Source organism: Sturnira hondurensis, unplaced genomic scaffold, assembly GCF_014824575.4.
Source record: "Sturnira hondurensis isolate 20B ecotype Veracruz unplaced genomic scaffold, ASM1482457v3 Scaffold0020288, whole genome shotgun sequence".
Taxonomy (NCBI): domain Eukaryota; kingdom Metazoa; phylum Chordata; class Mammalia; order Chiroptera; family Phyllostomidae; genus Sturnira; species Sturnira hondurensis.
In genome coordinates, this window is record NW_028092919.1 from 504,102 (window position 1) to 526,200 (window position 22,099).

A 22,099-nucleotide genomic window follows, 5' to 3' on the forward strand; every position below is an offset into this window, starting at 1 on the left:
AATACAAGACAGAATACTGTACTTGAACAGGAATTAAATTAAAATAAATAAATAAATAAAATATTTTTTAAAAAGTTGGAATACCAGTTAAAACTAAATACTGAATTATGTTCAACTGCCTGATAATAAAGAGCATATATACTATTTTCCTTTATCAAAGTTAATGTTGGGTAAAGAAGTAATGTTCAACGTGGACAATAATTTAGTAAAACTGTAATCTTGTGCACATTGTGAAAATGTCACTTGATTTTTGGCTTTGTGTTAAGTAATTAGACAATATGAATTGAGTTGTGATAGTAAAAAGTTATAATCATCTTTACTAGTCAGGACAGAGTCTAAGATTCTGTGGTAAAGAGGAGCCAAATGGTGTGTCTTGAGAAAGCAAGCTTATTTCTCTCTCCTGTTCAGTGTGGAGTGTGTGGGTCAGCTGGGAAGGGCCACTGGTGCCCATGGTCTCAGGGGCTCATCCTCCTTCCACACTGCTGCTCTGCAGTGAGCTGAGTGGCACGCTGTGTGGGGACCAGGCAGGTCTGAACCCCGGCACGGAGGGAGAATTGGACGAGCCTCTTCCTTTCGGCAGGGAGATCGGCTACCAAGGCCACGCCTAATGGCGAGGGGTGGGGGCAGCATCCAGGGTCAGGCAGCAGGAATCTGTCCTGAACACATCATTGAGGAAGCAGCCCTCTGCCTTTGATTCAATAGTTCCATGTCTATCTTTATTTTTAAAAACATTTTAATTATTTTCTTTTCCTTTTCATTTTTTTATTGTTGTTCAAGTACAGTTTTCTGCCTCCCCTCCCCCCACTACTCCAGCCCTCCCCGGCTTCCTCCCCCTATTTATTTACTTTTAGAGAGAGGGGAAGGGAAGGGAAAGAGAAGAAGAGAAACATCAGTGTACGATAGGTTGTATGTACCCTGCCTGGGAATCGAACCGGCGACCTTTTGTTTCGCAGACCGGTGCTCAATTCACTAAGCCACATCAGCCAGGGCCAGTAGTTCCATTTCTGATCACCTGTCCTAATGGAATATATTATGGAAAATACGAGTTAATAATTACTTGAAGGATAAATTAATCACTTGGAATTAATACAAGTTAATTACAGTAGCTCAGCCAGCAGTGTGCTGGTCAATGTGTTACTTACTGGGGAAGAAAGTGCTCCAGAAACACTGGTGCCCTGTTGCTGGAGGGTCTCGCAGGCTGTGGGCAGGGATTCGATGAGATGGGCAACCCGTGGAGAGTTCTAAGTCAGAGTGGTTCAGTGTGTTATTGGGAGGACAGACTAACAGCCGCGCTGACCCACGATGGTGGTCGTGTGAACTAGGGCTTCAGAGTCCTTCTGAGCCTCCCCAGTGTGCAAGTTTTCCCAGCCGTGCAGTGTTTGGTAGGAGCACGCCAGGGTGTGAGGCTGAACTGCCCACTTTCCTTCGCCCGTGCAGAGAGATGGTGGCAGAAGAGGGGTGTACAGATAGACGCATTCCTGGAAACTATGATTTACTTTAATTTAATTTAAAAATTTTTTAAAGATTTTATTTATTTTTTTTAGAGTAGGGGGAAGGGAAAGAGAAAGGGAGAGAAACGTTAATGTGTGGTTGCCTGTCATGTGTCCCCTATTGGGAACCTGGCCTGCAACCGAGGCCTGTACCTCGACTGGAAATTGAACCGGCGACACTTTGGTTTGCAGGCCTGTGCCCAGTCCACTGAGCCACACCAGCCAGGGCTGTTATTTTAAAATGTTCAAAGTTAATCATATTCATGAAGTAAAGTTGAGCACGATACAGACAAACTCGAAACAAAATGACACTTCTCAAGTACAAAAGAGATATTTTCATCTTAGTTTACTAATGTTCTTTTCCACAGAATAATCATAAAATATGAAAACCACTGGTTTTCATAATTTTGTTTTTGTTTCTTACATTTAAAGTGAATGGTGCTATTCTCTTTACTAGTGCTGTGATATCAGTATTTGGATAGCACATACAAATCCTATTTATTATCAGACAGAGTGTGGTAGCAATAATCTAGTGATCTGTAAGATCACTTATCTAATAGCCCATGTGTCAGTTTGTGTGTAATTTCCAAGTCACCTGTGTGTTTTGTATGAACTTGTGCTTTCTGAGAAGATGCCCAGGTTGCTCCTGACAGGCCACACATGTTCCCCAGGAAGACTGGTTCCCATTGGTTTCTAGTGGGAATAAGCCGTAGAAACCGTAAAACCGAGTCGTTCACTTACTCTCTACGTATCCAACACCTGTTATGTGTAAGTTGCTGTAAACGACGTCAGAGCGTGATGGTTGCTGAGTTTACGAGCTAAAGTGGCAGGTCCTGTTTCTGCATAAATATCTGGAGTGCAGTCGACAAAGCAGGTCCTCAGGAAGCCGTGAAGGCAATGCAGACAGGAGAGAGGGAGAGAGAGAGAGAGAGGGAGAGAGAGAGAGGGAGAGAGAGAAGAGTGAGAGGAGAGTCCCATTCTGGTCACCGCTGCCTAGCTCGGCTCTGATTATGCTCCATAAAAGCTTAACACTCTAATTTTGACTGTAGCCTTAAAGGTTGCACTTATCACCAATCATCGTAATGGTGTTAGGATAAAATGTGGTTTTATCAGCCTTCGGATCCAGCATTGGACACAGAACACCTTACTCGGAGCACTGATAAAGCTATTACTTCCTCGACTTATCACAGAAATAGGAGCCCTGTGCCAAAGGAAAAACCTGTTTGAAGCGGAGCCTAGTAGGTGATGAGTGAGTGGTTGCTGCCCAGTGAACGCCAGCGTGGACAGTGCTGCTGACCCCGTCTGGCTGTTGGCTGTGCGGCTTTTGTCACAATGCACGGCCTCGGCTCTGGTGAGCTGAAGCCAGGCCCACTCGCTCACATAAAGTCCGCGCGACACCCCCGGGTGTGCTGTGGCTTGGACGTGTGTGCACGGCCAGAAAGGAGACGACGCGCAGGGTGGTGGGGGCCGTGATCTGCCGGGACATCGCCCCCCCCTCCCCCCGCGCGGCAGGACTCCTGCCCCTCCGTCCAGAGCCGGCTGGGACTCCAGCCCTCCCCGCGGGCCGGTCGAGGCTGCCCGGAGACGCGCAGGGGCCGCCCTTCCTCGGCGCCACCTGCGCAGGTCAATCCCGAGGCTGCCCTTGCAGGGCTGGGGCTGCCCCTGCGGGGCTGGTGCCGCCGCGGCCCGGGCTGCGGGGCTGTCAGCCGCTGCCGTGACGTCAGCGCGGTCACGTGGCGCGCGGGGCGCGGACCGGCCGCGGGGACTGGCGGGCGCACTTGAGCGCCGTCTCGGCTGCAGCCGGGACGTGGGCGCTGCCGGCTCGGAGACTCAGCCCGCCGGAGCCCGGCCGCGCTGCTCGGGCCCTCCCGCTGCGGGACTCGGCGCCGGGCACCGAGGCTGCTGCTCCCGTGTAAGTGCCCCAGGACCCGGCCGGGATCCGGGGTCGCGAGGGGGTGTTGGCTGGGACCGGCCCGGGGCCCTTTGTGGCCAGGCTCCCCGGATTTGGGTGGGGCTGCCGGGCGGCGCCCAGGGCGTCCACAGCCCTGGCTGCGGAGTGTCCTCGGGGGCGTGCTTTTCTGATCTGCACGCTCTGGGATTGTGCTTCAGGGCGGATTTGCCAGGTCTGGTAAGAGGGAGTGAGCCGAGGCTCTCGGACTCGGTGGACTGTGCTCTCTGACCGGTGACAGGCAGGGGCTGGGTGGCGCCTGTCCCCTGTGGGACCCTGAAGGCACAGTCAGCGCTTCACCTGCCATCGGCTTTGGGTGTTGAGTGTGGGAGAGAGAACGCAGGGCGACCCACCGTTTCTGGTAAATTGCGACACCTTTTAAATGGGCACCTTGATCAGAGGTACCCTCAGTTGGCCGGACAGGTGCTGGCACGGAAGGTGATGGAATCCTCTCTCCTTTTCCCATCAAACAGTCTTTTCTGCTTGAAAAGCGATGGAAGATCGAGGGGAGGGGGACGGGGGTGCTTTCTGAGCCGGGTCCCTGCTGTTGTGTTTCTGCTGCCCAGAGCGTCAGCCCCACGCGCGTGTCAGCCGAGACTCTGCCATGTTTAGGTGTGGCCTCCGCAGAGCGGAGCTGCCCCTCTCTCCGCACCGAGCCTGGGCCTTGACCCCACATTCGTCTGAAAGGCATGTGCTGCAAGGGCTGTGCATTCGCTCCAGGAGGTTATTTGCTGGGAGCACTCAGAGCTCTAGACCCGAATGCGAGATTCCATGCACAAGACAATGAGCACATGTTACACAGTGAGACTATGTCTTTGAGCCCTGGAAAAATATTCTTTTGTTTTGCAGGGATAACTCTAGTCTTTTCTGTGAGTGTCTGTGGAAACTAGGTTTGGGGCCACAGACTGGGCCTAGAATGTGCAGGCATTGAGGCAACGTTTGGGTGGGCAGTTCATTCTGATCATGAACTTGAACTGCTGCAATCGTCTGTTTTGATTAACCCCGGGCCTCTGTAGCATCGGCTCTAGGGGCAGATGGGCAGCCCCAGGGCGGGAGCTGCCCCACACGTAGAGCCGAGGGCACAGAGGCTCCCTGTCTTCACGCAGCAGCAGCAGCACCAAGCGTGCACACATTTGCTTCACCCTTGAGCCCCTGGCAGGGCTGCCCCCTGGAGTGAGACCCAGGCGATGCGGGTGCCCTGGCTGCCCCACCCAGCCCCTCCCTGCTGCTGGGTGAGGTTGGCTCTGTGCTGCAAGGGCCGCCTCACTGTCACTGTCAGTGGCTACCAGAAGCTGACAGGCAGGACATGCAGCTGTCCTGGGGGATGGAAGGGCACAGGGACAGTCAGGGTGCTCTTCCTGCCCCACCCTCGGAGACCACACCCCTTTTCTTGGCCACAGGCCAGAGGCCATCTCCCTGAAGGGGCCCTGAGCCACACCCGTGCCTGGCCATTGCCTCCTGGGTGAAACCCAGGAGCCCTCACGTCCCCTCCAGCCCCCCACACCTGCTTCATTCCTATAAAAAGAAATGGCAGAAGGGTGCTCATCACCTGTCCCCCTCACACGTACTCTGTCTAACCCGTGTCTGCTCTGCTCTGGTTCCTTTTGGTGGTGGCTGTGATCAGTGCATGGGGCTGGCCACGCCCGACTCTGCCTCTCAGGGACCACTGTAGCCAGGGACCTACAGCTGGACAGACAGACAGACAGATGGGTCCTCCCTTCCTTGACAGACAGAAAAACTGGGGTGCTCCATGTGTGACGGAGGCAGAGTCAGGACCAGCACCCAGACTGCCAGTCTTCAGCTCAGTGCACCTTCTGCCACCACAGAGCTTAGAGAAAGAGCGTTTGCCTACGAAGTCAAATGTTTCCAGTTTCCGGGTGCCTCCCGTTGGGCTGCGGTGCTACAGGGCAGTAAAACCACTGCCACGGAGCTTTGCTAAGGGTTTGTTGGGATGGATTACAAGTCCTTTGAAAGGCCCAGAAGCCCCGCTTCCTTAGGAGAGCAGCCCGTGCGTGTCTTCGAGGGTCACGTGATGAGGTCCCGAATGCCCATCACTAGATTCCAGTCTTGCCTCCCCGGAGTGTAGACCCTGGGGAGCAGAGGGGTTGTGTTCTGTTAGGACGACCCGGGTACCTGAGCACGTGGAGCAGCCTCCTCCCACCTGGGGGGTTTTCTGCACGGGGCTGCTCTCTCTTTTGGCAGGCCCTGTGCGTGGTGGCAAACTTAAAGCGTGTAAGAGATGTTTGATTTAAAACCAAGTTCCAGCTTAATTTACTTCCTCTGGGTCACTGCTAGAGTCCAAAGAGGTTTTCAGAAGAATTCCTATGGATTGAGTGACTGAGTGTACAGAACTTCACACGCCTTCCTGTCGTGTGCGGAGGTTTGCCAGGTGACCCGGTGCTGGGATGTCCCACAACGGGAGCAGAAAGAACCTGGGCTGTGAAGGACTCGTCGGATCTTGCTCAGGGTGGGATTCCCATATTAGTTGGAATCAGTATGAGTAAATGTCACACGAGCCAGATCTGCGTCAATGCTGTCTGTCAGAGCAGCAGGCTCGTGTTTAGACTAGGAGCTGCTGAATTACGTTTTGGGAGACCTCGACTACAAGATGGAGGCCTCTGACTAAACCCTCACTGTGCACTAACCAGTAGCTACTGGTCAGCGCGGCGGCTTTCCATTCTGGACGTGACGCTACGGGGATATGTTGGGGCTGATTGGTTCTGGTGGCTTCGAGTGGTTTTGACTGGAATCATTGGAGCCCTGTTCTCAGGAGCCTGCACTGTTCGGCTCAGAAACAAATGGCCGCATGTGTGACATTTCTAAGTGGCGACATCTTCAAGGCCCCGTGTGGCTGACTTCTTATTTTAAGCTCCAGGTTATGGAGGGGGAGAGAAAGGGACATTAGGCATTAATGTTCAAACTATGGAGAGACAGAGACTCCAAATAAAGATATAGCCTTTTTAAAAAAGATGTAACCAAGAGGAAATGCAAAGCCGCTGCTCCCAGGAGCCGCGGTGGAGACCGGCGCTGTCTTCTGGCGCACTTCACTCTTTCAGTCTTGGGCGCCTTCAGGGCTCCTTTCAGGCAGGAGCACAAGCACATATCTCTTGTAAACAAAGCAACAGATTAAAGCTAATGCCAGTGTGTTCACAACCAGAGCCAAAAGCTTTCAGGGTTGTCATAGTGTGTGGGGCTCCTGGCCCTGAGTCTAGCTACGGGCCAGCCCGTAGTCTGCACCCATGGGAGCCGAGGTCTCTGGTGACTGCTGGTGAATTGGGTGTCCCTGACCGCAGCCAGTGGAAGTTATGGCTGATTTTCTGACCGTGAACGTGAACTGCTGCAGTCTAGTCTGTTTTGATGGGTGTTGATTGTTTTGAGCAATCTCAACCCTACTTTCCGCCCAGCTGCTACACTGCTAAGCAGGGGCTTCCTCGTGAAAGCTGCCTCTGTGTGCTGGCCTGTGGGCTTCGGGTTTGGTGCAGGTCTTTGGCGAGTTCGCCCTTGGTCGTGGTGATCGGTGGCGCAGCACTCCCCTCGCAAGTCCTGATGGACACAGATTTGGGAGACAAGCAGATCTGTGTGCATCAGTTTAGAAAAAGACCGTCCACTGTCCGTAGTCAAGAAGAAGATGCCATCATGCGTGGCCCAGACTTGGACTTTGTGTTTTGTTGACGTTGTTAGTCTCTCATTCCTTAGTCTTACTCCGTTTGATTGGCACCTTTTGCATCAGATTAAACTGTTTTTTGAGGAAGCATCGTAAGTAATAATGTCGAGAATAATAGCATCTGCCTTATGCTGAACACTTCATTTATTCTGGGACGTTTCCCAGGTCATCAGCTGAACTTGACCGAAGCACCTGCCTGTCCGCTGAGATTCCAGCCGGGTCTTTCTCAGTCCAAAGCTCGACCTCTTTTACCTTAGGCTGTAGAGCCGTGTGCACAGACGTAAAGGTTGCGACAAAGACCTTGCCCCCACACCGCAGGCGGACCTGGTGAGGGAGGATGCCTTGGTTGTGGGCATTTCTGTGTGTTAATAAATTGTGTGGCTGGAAGCCAGGGACAGTGCTTGGGGGTAATGTTGACCGGCTCTGCTCCTGATGAGAGTGACGCGAGGCCACAGAATTTCGTACTACAGGACCTTATTCATGAAAAGCGTAGTTCTTTCAACTTTACCCAGAACATGGTGGCTCTAGAGTCAGATTAGCTTGGCGTGCAAGGATTAAGGACTTCCCGAACGTAATTGGTGTCGCGTGATGCGCCAGTGAAGAGACTGCTCAGAGCGCTGTTGCTGCAAGTTTGCTCTATTTTCCCCCCAGTGCATCAGTTCTCGCCCCCTAACCTGGCTGGTCACCTGTCCACTGACCTCAGAGTGACCTCTGTCTTTCCAGAGGGTGTTGCTTGTTCACAAAGTTGCGTCCACCGAGAGGCCCTGCTGTCTGAAGGTGTAAGCAAGGATTTGAAACTTCAGAGTAGGGTATGCTTGACATTTTAAGACAGTACTCTATGATCGAACAACAGAAAAAGAGAGAACAAAATCTAAGTGACGCGCACGGAACTGCTTGGGCATCGCTTTGAGCGAAGCGATTTCTCTACTCCCTGGCTGGAGCCATCCACAACACATTGTCGGGGGGCTTGCGTGTGACCCTTCAAGAGCAAGAGAAGGCAGGCTCCAGGAAGTCTCCAGATTAGATCCTTCCCACCTTGGTGCCGGGACATCGACCTGCGATCCTAACTTCTCCTGTGGCTCCGTGTCACCGGGTTTGCCAACAAAGGAAACATTAAGCCCTCCCTCGTGAGCAGTGACGCGGGGTCAAAGAGTAGATTTTGCATCATTTTATACTCACGTGGCTATTTTGTTTTGCCCAGAAAAGATGATGATTGTTTCTTCATATTGTATGTTTCATGCTTACCAAAACTTTATATGTAAAATATAAAAGCATATTCTTTCTGGATGTAAAGCGAGTTGTAGAATATCACAGAATTTTAAACACCTCATCCTGGTGGTACATGGTATTCAGTTTCAGAATAAACTAAATGCTGTGAGAACATTGGGCCCAGATGTTACTAAAAATAATTGTTGCTCTAAAATTTCACACAGGGACTGACATTCCGTGGTTATTATGCTGGCTTCCTTGTCTATTTTAATTGAAAAGAAGACATTTGGAAAAAGCGTGTAGAAGGAGATGGATTGGTGCTTTTTGAGGTCTCAACGCACCCCTCAGGCACCTCCACTGCTGTGAGAGACCGCGATGCCCTTGTGCCGAGGAACGCACTGGTCTGTTCACAGTGTTTAACTTTCGATTTGGAGAAAAGGCACGTGTCCCAAGGACGGCTCCCCTGGTGGACGTCAGTCCATCCACACTGAGTGGCAGGCAGGCAGAAGGACAGGACAGCACAGGGTCCGAGGCAGGTCCTCCGTGGTCGTGGGGCCTTGTGCCCAGTGTGAACCCCCAGCGCAGTGAGCAGAGGCCTGCCCTTCTGAAGACGAAGACAGAACTAGGGCAGTTTTGACGTGGAACGAGCCAAACCTGAGGAAGCAGGGGAGGAGAGAAGGCGGTGGGCCCAAGCCGCACCCTTTCAGACCCCAGGACCCCGAAGCCCAGGACTCCGGAGTGTTGGCTGGGTGGGTGGCTGCAGAGTTCTGAGTTCAGATGAACCGGGCGGTCTTCCCATGCCGGTCTGTTCGGCCCCAGTCAGTGCTAGACCGGTCTCAGCCGGGAACGATAATCACAGTCCATTGGTTAGTGATCCACGATGCACCCAGATGCCTGTCCATTTTCTTTTGTAACTGATGAATGATTTATGTTTTTGAACAGATAATATACTGTTGCAAATTCAAAAGATTTCTAAGGAAAAGTAAGTCCCCCTTCTCCCTGGTGCTTGTAACTTGTCAAGCATAAATCGTAGCATCCCGCGTGTAGTGCTCTGATGTCTTGTGTATTTTTCCATCTCAGTACATACGAAGTTGACTTATTCTTTAAATAAATGTTTTACTATAAAAACTTCAAACATGCAGAGAGTCAGAAAGTATATGAACCCCACGCACCTATTACCAGCCCCATCATACATATCAATGTTTTGACAATCTCACAGTGTATTACATAATATAGGAGAATCTCATTAACTTTGTTAGGTGTGATAGTGCTCTGGTGGTTATGTAAAAACATTTCCTCATCAATAAAGGATACGTGCTGATACATTGATGAGTGAAATGATATGCTGTGTGATGTCTGCAACTGACTTTAAAATATGCCAGAAGAAAGCACATGGTGTGGGAGGAAGAGCTTGAACCAACACCAGCAAGATGTTGAAGCTGGATGAATGCGGGTCCTTATCATATTTCTCTGCCATTGTGTATGTTGGAAATTTTCCGTATTAATACGTTTGCTAATCTGGTTATATCTATAGCTTCCCCCTTTTCTCTGGGGTATTTTAAAATGAATTCTAGCTATCATGTAATTTCACCCATAAATATTTCAGTGTGTGTGCCTAAAACATAGGACTTTAAAAAAAATCACTACTGGGCCATTATCACATCTCAGAAAAGTAACAATTCTCAGTGTAATCCGAAGTCCAGGCTGTTTTCCAGTTTCCTTGATTTTCTAAAAAGTGCCTTTTTACTGTTGTTGTGTTTGAATTAGGAGCCAAACTGGGTCCACGCATGGCATCCATTAAAATACTTTTAAACCTTAATAATTCTCTTCCTTAAAAAAAGCCATGTGAACCCTGGCTGGTGTAGCTCAGTGGACTGAACGTGGGCTGCAAACCAAAGGGTCGCAGGTTCAAGTCCCAGTCAGGTGACATGGCTGGGTTGCGGGCCAGGTCTCCAGTGCGGGCCATGTGAGAGGCAACCACACATTGCCATTTCTCTCCTTCTCTTTCTCACTCCCTTCCCCTCTCTCTAAAAATAAATAAATAAAACCTTTTAAAAAAAGCCATGTGTTGGTTGAAGAAGCAAGGTTATTGTCCAGTGAAGACCCACCTTCTGGGCCGCTTCCTCCAGGTGCTGTGGCCCACAGGTCGTGGCCGTGGGCCCCTTGGTCTGAGATGTCATGAGATTCAGGCTGAATGTCTTTGGCCAGAGCCCTTGCGGGGGGGGCTTGCTTGCTCCTGGGGCTGCAGGCTCCCCGCAGGAGCCCCCACATCTCGGGTTTCCTTGAGTGATCCTGAGATGAGCAGCGTTGTGGCCGGTGTCCGCCCCCCTGCTCACTGCCAAGTCTCCATCAGCATCTTGCCTGATGCTGTCGGCACCAGAGAGTCTCGCTGCTCAGCCCAGCGGCCCGGGATGGGCTGTGCGGTGATTTCTAACCCTTTTGCGTTGGTTGCCTGGGGCCGTTCCACAGGAGGTTCCTCGCCTTGGCTCTTTGAGGAGGCCAAGGACAGTTGGTTTGTTCTTTTTATTGGGCCATAATTTAACTGGCTGCCTATTTATGGGTATTTAGTGTTTCTTTTGTTGTTTGGTTTAAATATTTTTCTTACTGTGTATCCTCACGTACTTATGTGTTTACAATGAACAGTACTATGGAATCTTAAGAAAGTTATGTTTTAGTAGGAAAGCCATTGTTGGACTGTTTACTGTCTGCTCGTTCGTCTAGTGTGAACGGGAGCGTTGCAGTGAGAGAGATTTGTCGTTTAGCCCTGGATCACTTCCCACTCACATGACCTTGCGCAAATCATGCTGAGTCTCCTCTTCCTTCGTGTGTTGGGATTAGTAACAATGTCCAGTCCCTTCACTGCTTCGAGGGTTGAATAAAATCACCCGAGGAAATGCTGCAGGGCTCACAGCACAGCCAGGGCTCAGTGGGGGAGACGATGTCCGCCTCTTCGACGACTGAGTGGAGCCCAGGCAGAGCCCACGGGACAGGCTCTGGCAAAGGGATGCTCGGTGAACAGGCTGCTTTTCTCTGCTTCACTTTCCCCCAATGTGAGTAGTAATGAAGGGTATTCTTTTTATTGGACTGCCTTCAGGAATGAAAAAACAAAACAGAGAAGACAAACCGTGGCCTCCGAGAGAGCCTTTCTCAGGCTGAGGCCGTCCTGCGCTGCCTCGGTGTTGCTGGCCGAGTCCCAGCTGCAGTGCCCGGTCGCAGCTCCTGGCCTGGGCCTCGGGGCCTCACTGTGCACGGAGAAGAACCGCACGGGGCCGCGCTGAGCGGTGGAACCCGGTCCCATCCCCTGCCCCACCGTGCTTCCCAGTCCGGTTTTTGGATTAGAGGGTCGTCCTGAGGTAACTTTATCTGTGCTACATCCTGCACTGTCTGATTCAGTGTGGGACTTAAATAGAATCAGGACAAGCTAGTGCGACTTTGGAGCATTACTCTAGAATAGCTGGCATTGGCCCAGAAGCCAATGTGCTCAATTATTTTTTCTAGCGACTCGTGAGGAGGACCCCTTTGAGTCTTCTCCTGCCCACTTGGAGTTTCTCTCCCCCACACGGTCGTTGCCTCTGCAATGATGGCCAGAGCTGCACATGGTCCCGGGGCAGCCAGAGCGCAGGGCACACACCGTCCCACATGTGGTCACAGCTCTGGGTGCAGGGCTAGGACGTGGGCATCTGGGGAGGGGCATTTCCTGGCTGACCACAGAGACATGCGGTTTGGACTCGCTGACGGGGTTCGTGTGGGAGGACGCACATCGCCTTGGCTCTTCTCCCTCAGCCCTCCTTTATGTTTCCCCCTGGGAACCAGGTGGTCTTCCAGCTGCCTTCTCTGAGAACACCTGCAGTCATGCTGCCAAACTGGAGCTCTGGGGGCCCTGCGGTGCCGAGAGCTGGGTCACCTTAAAAAGCATTCAAATCAGATGGAAAGCCTTGAAGCTCCACCCCACCCACCCTCATCTCCGATCCACAGGCACATGGGACAGGGACTCAGAGCTCTTGAGATGGTCCGTGGTTCCAAGTGTAGAGGGTCCAGCACAAATAATGCCCCCTTTTATCACAGAATCTTTGATTTCAAAACCATAAGCATATGATTCTGTAACGTAGCAATATCACATTCAAGCACACCATGTGACATTTTAGGTGAAATGGGCAAATTAAAAGTATACATTATTAGACCTGTATTATTACCTTACCAACCATACTCAAGAAGGCCTTACTTCCGCCAGACCCTGTATTTTCAATGAAATCATTTCTCTTTTTAAAAGAATGGTATTAATGATCCTCTCAAGGATAGCAATGCCCTATGTTTGGCAAATATCTTTTTTTTTTAAAGATTTTATTTATTTATTTATCTTTAGAGGGGAAGGAGAGAGGGAGAGAAACATCAATGTATGGTTGCCTTTCGTGCATCCCCTGCTGGGAGTTGGCCTGCAGGGAACCCGCCTGCAACCCAGGCATGTGCCCTGACTGGGAATCGAACCGCGATCCTCTGGTTCGCAGGTTGGCAAATATCTTTAATGCAGTTTTTCATTCTAAAAATTATATCACCCTGGAAAATAAGTAAAATAAAGGTACACTACAGGTAGAATGAGTCATTAATGGAATCATCTATTCATATCATCTTTGCCTACTTAAAATTTGAGGAACCTCATGAGGAGATATAGATATATATTGTATACATATGCAAAGCTAAGTAAGGATAGGTAAGATAGTAAGGCGAAGGAAAGATATGGGTTGGAGAGTAACATCAGTTCGGGAGAGAGCCTACTTCTGGAGAACATGTGCCGTTAAGCGCAGGCATTTGCTGGGCAGGGTGTCGATGTGGTGCTAAGCTCGCTGGAAGGCTCTGAAGGAAGCAGTTGGTTATTTGATTTCAGTATCTGGAATTTAATGTCAGTTGCTCACGTGAAGTTATTCCTTACAGTAGGACCAGAGAAAACTTCTTTTCATAGGATATCGGGACTTTAATGTGAAGAATAGCATGTCCAGCTCGTCTCTACAACGCATTTTAGAGAGGAATTTCTCCCATACCCTCGGTTTATGCTGGTCATCATGCCCCCTCCCCTGGTGTGACCTGAGGAAGGGGTGTGGCTGTAGTAGGGTGGACAGTGGTTCATGAAATCCCGTTCTGCTAACAGATTGCAGAAGAGCCATCAAACACTTCGTGGAGTTTGTACTCAGCAGTGGGTGTAAAATCACACTGGCAGGTAGGAGAATGTGGAAGCATGCGAAGTCAACTGTGGAACTGCTGGAATAAAGACGTTGGATCAATGCTCTGTGTTATCAGCCACCTGGAGGTGGGGCCCAGTGTGGATGGGTGTCCGGAGGGGGCTGTTCTGCCTTTTCTCTGCTCGTGGAACTGCCGAGTGCAGCAGACCAGACTCGTCAGTAAATCCGGACCATCAGTGAAACGTAGACCGTCTTTCTTCCTTAGGTCGCCATTTCAGTTTCCTTCAGTAGAAGGAAATGGGGTCCGGTGAGAATTCAGGGACCAGTCACCCCAGAAAGCGATGACCTGCAGGAGGGTGAGCACAGAAACCACTGAGCCGGGTACCCTGCAGGAGGTGGATGTCTCAGCTTGGGGTCTCAGCTTCGGGGCGAGGTCCTCGCAGCCGCCTGGGACGTGACATTGCTGCTCAGGTGGCATCTGTGAGGGTGTAGTCATCTGGCCACGTGTGGCCTCGAGGACAGCTGGGACATGAGTGGCCATGTGAACACTGAGTTTAGTAACTCGAAGGGGGAGGGGTGGGCCCCTGGGCACAAGTGCCTTCAACCCTCTGGTCTGTAGAGGTGGCCACCTGGTGACGCCTCCCCCCACTCCTCCCCCTCCCCCTTCTCAGAGTTCATAGGACTGTTTTCACAATCTCCTTTGTTGAGGTGTGACCGACACATGAATTTGTGAGGTGGGTCAGGTGCACTGAGGACTGGCTGGGTGTGCATGTTGTGAAGGGCCCCCCAGGTCACGAACACAGGGCCTGTCTTCTGTGTGTCCTGCCCACACCTCAGACTGAATGTGTCAAAACCAAACCAACCATCCCGTCTCAGTGACAGCTGACTGCCCCGCTGCTCCAGCGGGACCCCTCCATGTTCCCCGTGACCCCGTACCTCAGTCCCACGGCAGCTGCTCACCAAGTTCCACGTGGTTGGAGGTCGACTCCATCTCTCCCCCTCCGTCTGAGTCCGTCCAGGCCCTGCGCAGCTCTATCCGTGTCAGTGCAGAAGCCTCCTGGCTGGTCTCCGGCCCAGGTTGTTTCCTGGATGCAGACCCCACGTTGATCTTTCGGAAGCACGTGTTGGGTGGCATCTCATTCTGAGGCTGACAAGTCTGCACTGAGCCTCTGTTTGCTGCTGCAGGTTTTCTTTAAATACGGTTTGTAAAAAAAAAAATTCTGCCCCAACCCCCCCAGTCTAAAAACTGTGTGCAACTTCGTGTGTGAGCATGTCCTTTGAGTTTCATTTGAAAATTATTGTCCCACAGGGTTTTAATTCAATGGCTTCTAGGGACTGGCAGGCCCTGCCCAGCCTAGTCCCATTGACTTTCCCAAACTTGTCTTGAGCCCGTGTCTCCAAGTTTTCCCCGAGGTCACAAGCACAAACCATGTCCTGTGGCAGGGCCCCGGGCCAGCTGTTGGCTGGGGAAGGGCCTGGGCCCGGAGCAGGGGCCTTCCATTCCTCACTGGAAAAGTGATACAAGGAGAGAATTTACGCCGAGTACCCAGGACACAGCAGAGCCTCGAGGTGTCAGCCCCCACCCCCTTCCCAAACGTCCCCGTGATTCCTGTGGGTTCTGTGACTCCCACAAGAAGCGGTGGTTTCCCCCAACCTGTGCTTTTGTAGCCGGAAAGCTTTTGTTGTTATATTTGTGCGTGTAAGTGGTGGTCTCACCTGCTGGACTTGACTCTGTGCTCCTCGCAGGCAGGAGCCCTGACCCACCTGTGAGCCCTGGTTCCTGGCCACAGACACGAAGTAATTGAATTGCATGGAAATGAACTGAAATGGGTTTACAGCAGAAAAAGAAAGGCCAGCTCGTTTTCTTTCACCCAGCCCGCCCTCCCGTAAGACTGGACCAAAGTTCAGGGGCCGCGAGTGCTGCTCTGTCCTGAAGGCACGGCTTCCGACTCTGAACGGGAAGCAGCTGCTGCCTGTGGTGGCGTGGGCACACGGCCCTTGTCCTGCGGCGCTTCTTTTGGCTTCAGTGGGGAGAGTATCGCCCCTTGTTCGTGCTCACGGAACCTTGTGAGGGGTTTTCAGGGGCCCCTGTGTGGGGCATTTCCAAATGGATGACTTGGAAGGTACATTGCTGTGCCAGGCAGTCGTGTTGACAGCGTCATCTGCTGACGTCAGAGAGGGCGCGTGGCACAGGTGATGGGCATGCACACCTGAGACAGGATCTGGCTTAGGGTCAGCCTCTCTGTCTTCCCACAAATGAACACGGTCTTCTCTCTTTCTTTCTTGAATGTGGCAAAAGCATCTAATGTCAGATTTACTGCTGTTCCGGTTTTCGGCGTGCAGTTTAGTAGTGTTGATGGCGTTCACATGGTAGAGCGCCAGATCGCCAGGATGGCTGCACCTGTGACGTTGAGATTCCACTTCCAACACACACTTTGATGGCTCTAGACACTTCCTGTGAGTGGAGTGCTGTGGTATTAGACCCTTGGTGACTGGCTTATTTTGCATTGCGTGATATCCTTGAGGTGCATCTGTGCCACAGCGGGTGACAGGACTCCCTCTCCCTAGAGGCTGTGTGGTGCTTTGTGCACGTGCCCCCCTCCCCTCTATCCATTTACTCGTCCAGGGACGTTTGGGTGAGTTTCACCTCTTAGCTGTTGTGGTCCGTGCCACAATGAACGTAGCTGGACAATACCTCTTCAAGTCCCTGTTTTGAATTCTTTTGGCTAAACACCCCGGAGTAGGGTTACCGGGTCAGATGGTAATTCTACCATCTCATTTTTGGGAGTAATCTCTATGCAGTGGCTACGTCATTTTTTCATCCCCACCAACAGGGCACAGAGTTCCAATTTCCCATTCTCACCGACGCCTCCTATTTTCTGTCCTTTTGATCGTGGTCACCCAGATGGTGAGTATCTCAAGTGGCTTTGATTTGCCCTTTCCTCACGACTAGCAAACTTGAGATCTTTTCATGAGCCTGTTGGCCATTTGTTTGTCTTCTCTGGAAAAATTTTAAGCCCTTTGTTCATTTAAATTGGATTTTGTTGAGTTGTGGAAGTTCCTTACATATTTTAGATATTGGCCCCTTATCAGAAACAAGATTCACACCTATTTCCTCCCATTCGGTTGGTTGCTTTTCGCCTTGTTGATGGTTTTCTTTGACGAGTAGAAGCTTCAGCGTTTGATGACTTGCTCCCACTTGTTTTTAATTCTGCGGTTGTCATATCCAACTTCTGTATCTTTTTATTTCTTTTCTTTTCTTTTTTTTATGGAACTCTTCACGAATTTGGGTGTCATCCTTGCGCAGGGGCCGTGCTAATCTTCTCTGTATCGTTCCGATTTTAGTCTATGTGCTGCCGAAGCGAGCACTGTATCTTTTTCATTGTTACTAGTTGTGCAGTTATGAAATCCTGAAATTATCTTCCTTTCTTCCCCCTGTCCCCTATAATTAATGTTGCCTAAGATCACTCAGTTGTATAGTGGTTCATTTATTCATGCATGCATTTATCCATTCATTGATTCACTGATTCATGCACCTTCTCTCTACCCTGCACACCTGGCTCAGCCCCTCTGGGCCCCTCTCCCCCCCTGGATATCTTTTAGCATTCTGGACTGGTCAGTGGGCTGCCTCTCACTGATCCGTCTTCAGAAGCTCATGTCTAGACCTGTTCAGACACTTAGTTTCTCCATTGCTGTCCAGAAATGTATAAATTTTCTGAGGCTGGCTCTAACCTACCTTTCTGGCTTCATCTTTTGTTTCTTCCTCTCTTCTCCTCATGGATTTTGAGTTTATTCCAACAGGGTTGATTGCTTTGTCTTCATAGTGCCCTATGGTATCCTGACTTGTCTGTGTTGGAATGTTTTAGGGTGCTGGACCCCCGGTCTTTTGTTTCTCTGTCTGTGTCCCCTGGTCTTTCTTCTGTACTCACTTCTCACGGGCACAGCTTCAGCTCTGACCCATGTGCTGAAATTTTTCAGACCAGCCCCTTGTTGCCTGGAGGATGTTACAGAAGATTTAGGGGACCAATGGCCAGTACTCAGAGCTGCACCCAAGATCTGAGCCAGCAAAAGGACAGACCAGGAGTGAGACCAAAATACCATCTTTATGATGAATAAAGCCCAAACTGGAAAATGTGGCTTGTATTTGTGAAAAACCAACTTCCTCATACTGGGTCTAAAATTAGTCCGAATTGAGAACAGGTGGGGCACAGCAAAATGTTCCTCCTACTGGCAGTTGCCACCCAAACACGCAGAGAAAGAGAGGGGAAATGAGAAATGTGAGGCTGCCCAGTGTGGTCCCAGGTCCACGGTCATCCTCCTTGGGACGGGTGAGTGGCGGGGTTGTGAGGCTGTGGGGCTCCACCCTGGACCCGTGTCCTCACCGAGTGCGGGGGGGTGGGTGTCGGGGCATGCGGCTGGGGCAGCATTTCTCCCTTCTTCTCTGATTTTCCCCGTGTTTCCTGTTTGGAACTTCTGAAAGTTCACCCCATATCTCCTCATTAGGGATTCTGTACACAAACAGGTGTTTACAATGAACCCTAGTTAAAACTCTGATGTGCTCTTCATTGGAGGGTAGGAGCCCTTGGTGAACCCCAAGTGGCAGTGTTGGAGAGCCGTGCTGGGGGGCAGGCAGCTCTCAGAGGGGCACGTGGCCCCCAACTGGGAAGCGCAGGAAGGAAGTACCAAGGCATTTGGAGAAAAGATGTTGTCATCTGGGCACACTGATTTTAAAAGAACACATTTGGGTGCGTGTAATATCTAAAGCCATTTTGTGGATCTCTCTTCTTGGAAAATAAAGGAAGTCATTTTTTAATAATGAGTCCACTGTGTCCCTGATGTGTTTGCGGTAAGTCGAGCTGATTGGGAACCACAGCCTGGGCCACGTGCACTGGGCAGCCAGCGCCCTGGAAATGTCTCCCGAGTTCAGTTTGTAGAAACTCTCCCGGGAAGAAGCTTTGCCATACACCCACACCACTGTTTCCTTTAATAAACACAGACCGAGAGGTTGGTTCCCGAGCTTTTATTGTTCTTGAATTTGTCATTAAAAAGGTTTTCCTTTGTTAGAAAATCATCCTTTACTGACTATGCTATTACAGTTGACCCGGTTTTTCCCCTTTGGTGCCCTCCCACGCAGCACCCCCACTGCCTTGGGCAGTCGCCACACCTTTTGATATCAGAAGAGCCACTATTAGCTAATGAACTGTGACTTCCATCTTTGTGAGTATTTTGGACAGTCAGGAACAGTGGGAATTCCAGATGAAATGGGGAAGATCTCTTAATTCACAAGATTTCAGATTCAGGAGAAGGTTCCGTTTCTAAGAATGGTCACAAGATGGCATAGAAATAAACACCTTAAACTACACGGGTTCATTCATTCATTCATTCATTCAGTTCCAGAAGACGTCGAGGGTGGGAGGACTCTTGCTGATGACAGCCAGTGGTCGAGTATTACGAGTGGAGAGGAGGAGTCTGGCCAGACACTCTGGGTGGGGCCTCTCTCACCTTGACTTCGAAGGATACTTCCTTGAACTGGGCTCTTCAGTCCAGGCAAGCTGGACCCCCAGACAGAGGTTCTGTTGAGAAGAAGACTCTAGGGAGAAAAAAGAAAGATAAACAACTTGAAAAGGAACATGAGCAATAGACATGTGGATGAAACTGTTTTTTTTTTTTAAGAAATTGTTTGAAGGCCTCTCTGAGGCTTATCGATCGTTCATACTTTTAGAGTCTGCAAGAAACCGTGCAGTGGTCCACCCGCCACGTCCATCATTGCCTGTTACATAACCTGTCCTCTCCCCGCCAGGCTGCGACTCGACGGGCAGCTGCTCACGGTTCTGCTAGACGCGTCAAACCCGTTAGAAAACATCCCTCCAGTCTTCTCCCATGTAGTGGGTTTAACCTTACAAGGACAGATTTGCCCAGAATGTGGCACCATGGCTATGCCGAGCCTTTTATACGCACACACACGTGCAAACACACAGGGCATGAGCCTCTGGTTTTGAAAGAAGAAACGGTGCATCTCCCTGCTGCAGGGACTCACTGCTGCAGCGACTCACTGAGTCACCTGTGCTGCCCAGAACTGGGCTTGGAGTGTCAGTCAGCACGCAGTGGAGCCAGACGGGCAGCAGGGACCCAGGGTTCCTCAGACTCCTGTGTGTGGTCATCTGGGGGCTGGGGATGGCGCAGGGGGTGGGACCTCCTGGGAGTGCCTGTGCTGCCCGCGCTCGGATGTGCAGCGAGGGCGTCCCTCTCTCCTGCTCTTCTGCCGTCACCCACACGGACACCCACGGGGAAGTTTCATCAATGTATGTTCTGTCCTTGTGGAAGGTTCTGAACCTTGTCGCCGGACCAGTCGGCAGATAGGGAACAAAGGAAAGTCTAGTCCTCAGAGCCCCAGCTTGTTCCGCTGCTGGCGAGGCGCTCACTCACCGTGCAGGACGCCTGTAGCCCACTGTACCCAGCCAGTCCCCTGGGCACCAGCCCCTCTCTTCTGCAGTTGTCACAAGACCAGGTGAATTAACTGCCCCACCCTGACACAGATGCAGGTGGACATGCTTGACGTTAACACAGCCACTTGGAGAGGTGGGACTGTGCAGCCGGTTTGTCCAGTGCCAACCACCTCCCCCCTCCCCCAGGAAAACACGATGGGTGTAGGTGAAAACCCATGTCCAGCCACTGTCTGTCCCCGAGCCTTTGGAAGTGTGGACACGTCCAGCTGAGGGTTAAGCAGTGACTTGGCTGTGTTCTCTCTGGGCAAAGTGACGGGCTCAGCATGTTCTTAGTTGCACTCTCTCAAAGCACTGTAACTTTACATGAGATAATTAAGATCATTTGTTCAATATTTACACTAAAATGCCCTGTCTTTTCAACTCAGCACTCTCACTTTGTGCCTTCGGGCCTGGGAAAGGGTCAGGAGTAGAGGCCCAGGGACAGGCCAGGCTCTCTGAGTGACCCGGCCACAGCAGGCCCCTCCTTGTCCAGGAAGGCTCCAGGCCTCAGGGGAGGGCAGCTGTCCGGCCAAAGCTGGCAGCCTCTCTGGTCTCTCGTTTGCTGCCAGCTCCTTCGGCCGGAAGCCAGAATGTTCTGTTCTGCTGTCCGTGGTCTCTCTGGGGGCGTCTCTAACTGGGAGCAGCTCTGGGTGCTTAGTTGCAGCCGCCCAGGACCACCCACCCGAGCTCTTCCCCACCTGGCTAGTGGCCGATCACATGGTTGAGAGGGCTGTGCTCACGTATAGGTTCATTTTCCCAAATTGATGACCTTTATTACCCGAAGAAGAATAACCAGGTGACACTTTGGTTGCTCACCAAAGCGCCTGTTTGCTCCCTGAGGAATGTGCACTGGCAGGGGCCGCCCTGCCGTCGTGGAACAACCCCTCCACCAAAGGGTTCCGCCAGGGCCCCAGCAGCTCGCCTGTCCCAGGGACACCCCGGGGGGGGGGGGGTTCCAGCAGTGGGCCATCGTTATGAGCTCCCCTCAGGCCACAGGGCAGGAAGCCTCCTTTCCTGGGTCTCGCCCACAACCTCTTGGTGTCATGTTTGCCATTGACCATGACTCCAGCTCTTAACACAGGGTTTTTCCCCCTTTGTTTGAACACTAGGGAATAATTGAGAAAACCTGGGTTCTGGACCCACCCTGCTCTGACTAGAAAAGACACTTGAACCCTGCTGGCCTTCGATCAAGTATTTGGGAAAATGGAGTGGTAGGAAAAAGTGACTACTGACACCTTCAGTTCTAAAATTCTGTCACCGTCTATTTTGCAAAACAAGGCAGAACTTGCTACATTAGGGGCTGGCTTAGTTCTGTGGGTTAATAAGCACCCGTGGAATAAATGAGAAGTGAACGTTTCAGGTGTAAAGATTCTTCGGTGACGACGTTCCCGGGACTGGTGGCTGGGGCTGCTGTGCTGTGGGTCCTTGCCCCAAGGGCTCAGAGGGAAGAACGGCTTCCTGTTAATCCTGCTTGGCTTTACGGACGCAAAGGAACTCTGTCGACCAGCGCATGCCTCCAGAGCCATGATCTAACCCGAGTGCGACCACGAAACCGCTCGCAAACCTCAGAAGCAGCTGTGCTGGGCGGCCCAGAGCTCTCCCTGCCTCAGCTATGGGACCCGGGGCGAGCCCAGGAGCTGAGTGCAAACCAGTGAAGGAACGGTCTTCATGGAGTGGCTTTCACCATGTGGGTGGGAAGCCACCGATTTAGGGAAAAGGGCTGTTGCTCGACAAAGACCTACTTAGTGGACTACACGGCAGCTCTTGGGTCTATGTCCTTTAGGGAAAGCAAAGGCTGCAGAAGGACCACTAACTGGGTCGGGATTTCTGGGCATTGGGAACTTCTGCATCCGTCTCTGAGGAACAGGAGGTCTCCCAGAGGCTCTGCCTGTTCGGCAGACCAGGATCCAGCCCGAAGCCCCACCGGACCTGGGTCACCGTGCTACACGGAGGTTGCCTTCTGAGTCTCTTCTTTCCCACAGGCCTGGTTGTCAAGGCCATTTTCACCTGCAAAACACATGGGCTCTGGAATAAATCATACGTGGGTTTCGAATCCAAGTGCACAGAATGTCAGCTACATGTACACTCAATAGCTCTTTGCTTTGGGGGAGTTACTTGATGACGTACAG

General features: G+C 51.4%; 1 protein-coding gene and 1 non-coding gene across 3 annotated transcripts in view; one reads left to right on the top strand and one right to left on the bottom strand.

Annotated features, from left to right (window-relative positions):
- The window catches only part of ANK2 (ankyrin 2), a 292,783-nt gene that overhangs the window by 40,286 nt on the left and 230,398 nt on the right, over positions 1-22,099 (top strand). The window contains exon 1 of one of the 2 annotated variants that reach the window (XM_037029411.1): positions 3,309-3,402. The exons of the other annotated variant lie outside the window; for it this stretch is intronic. The gene's annotated coding sequence lies outside the window, so the exon portion shown is untranslated. Of the gene's footprint in view, positions 1-3,308; positions 3,403-22,099 lie in introns of those variants that run through there. 2 annotated transcript variants of the gene reach the window in all.
- Positions 16,748-16,854, bottom strand: LOC118975493 (U6 spliceosomal RNA). Its single transcript, XR_005064076.1, has one exon. It is a non-coding gene; the product is annotated as a U6 spliceosomal RNA (small nuclear RNA).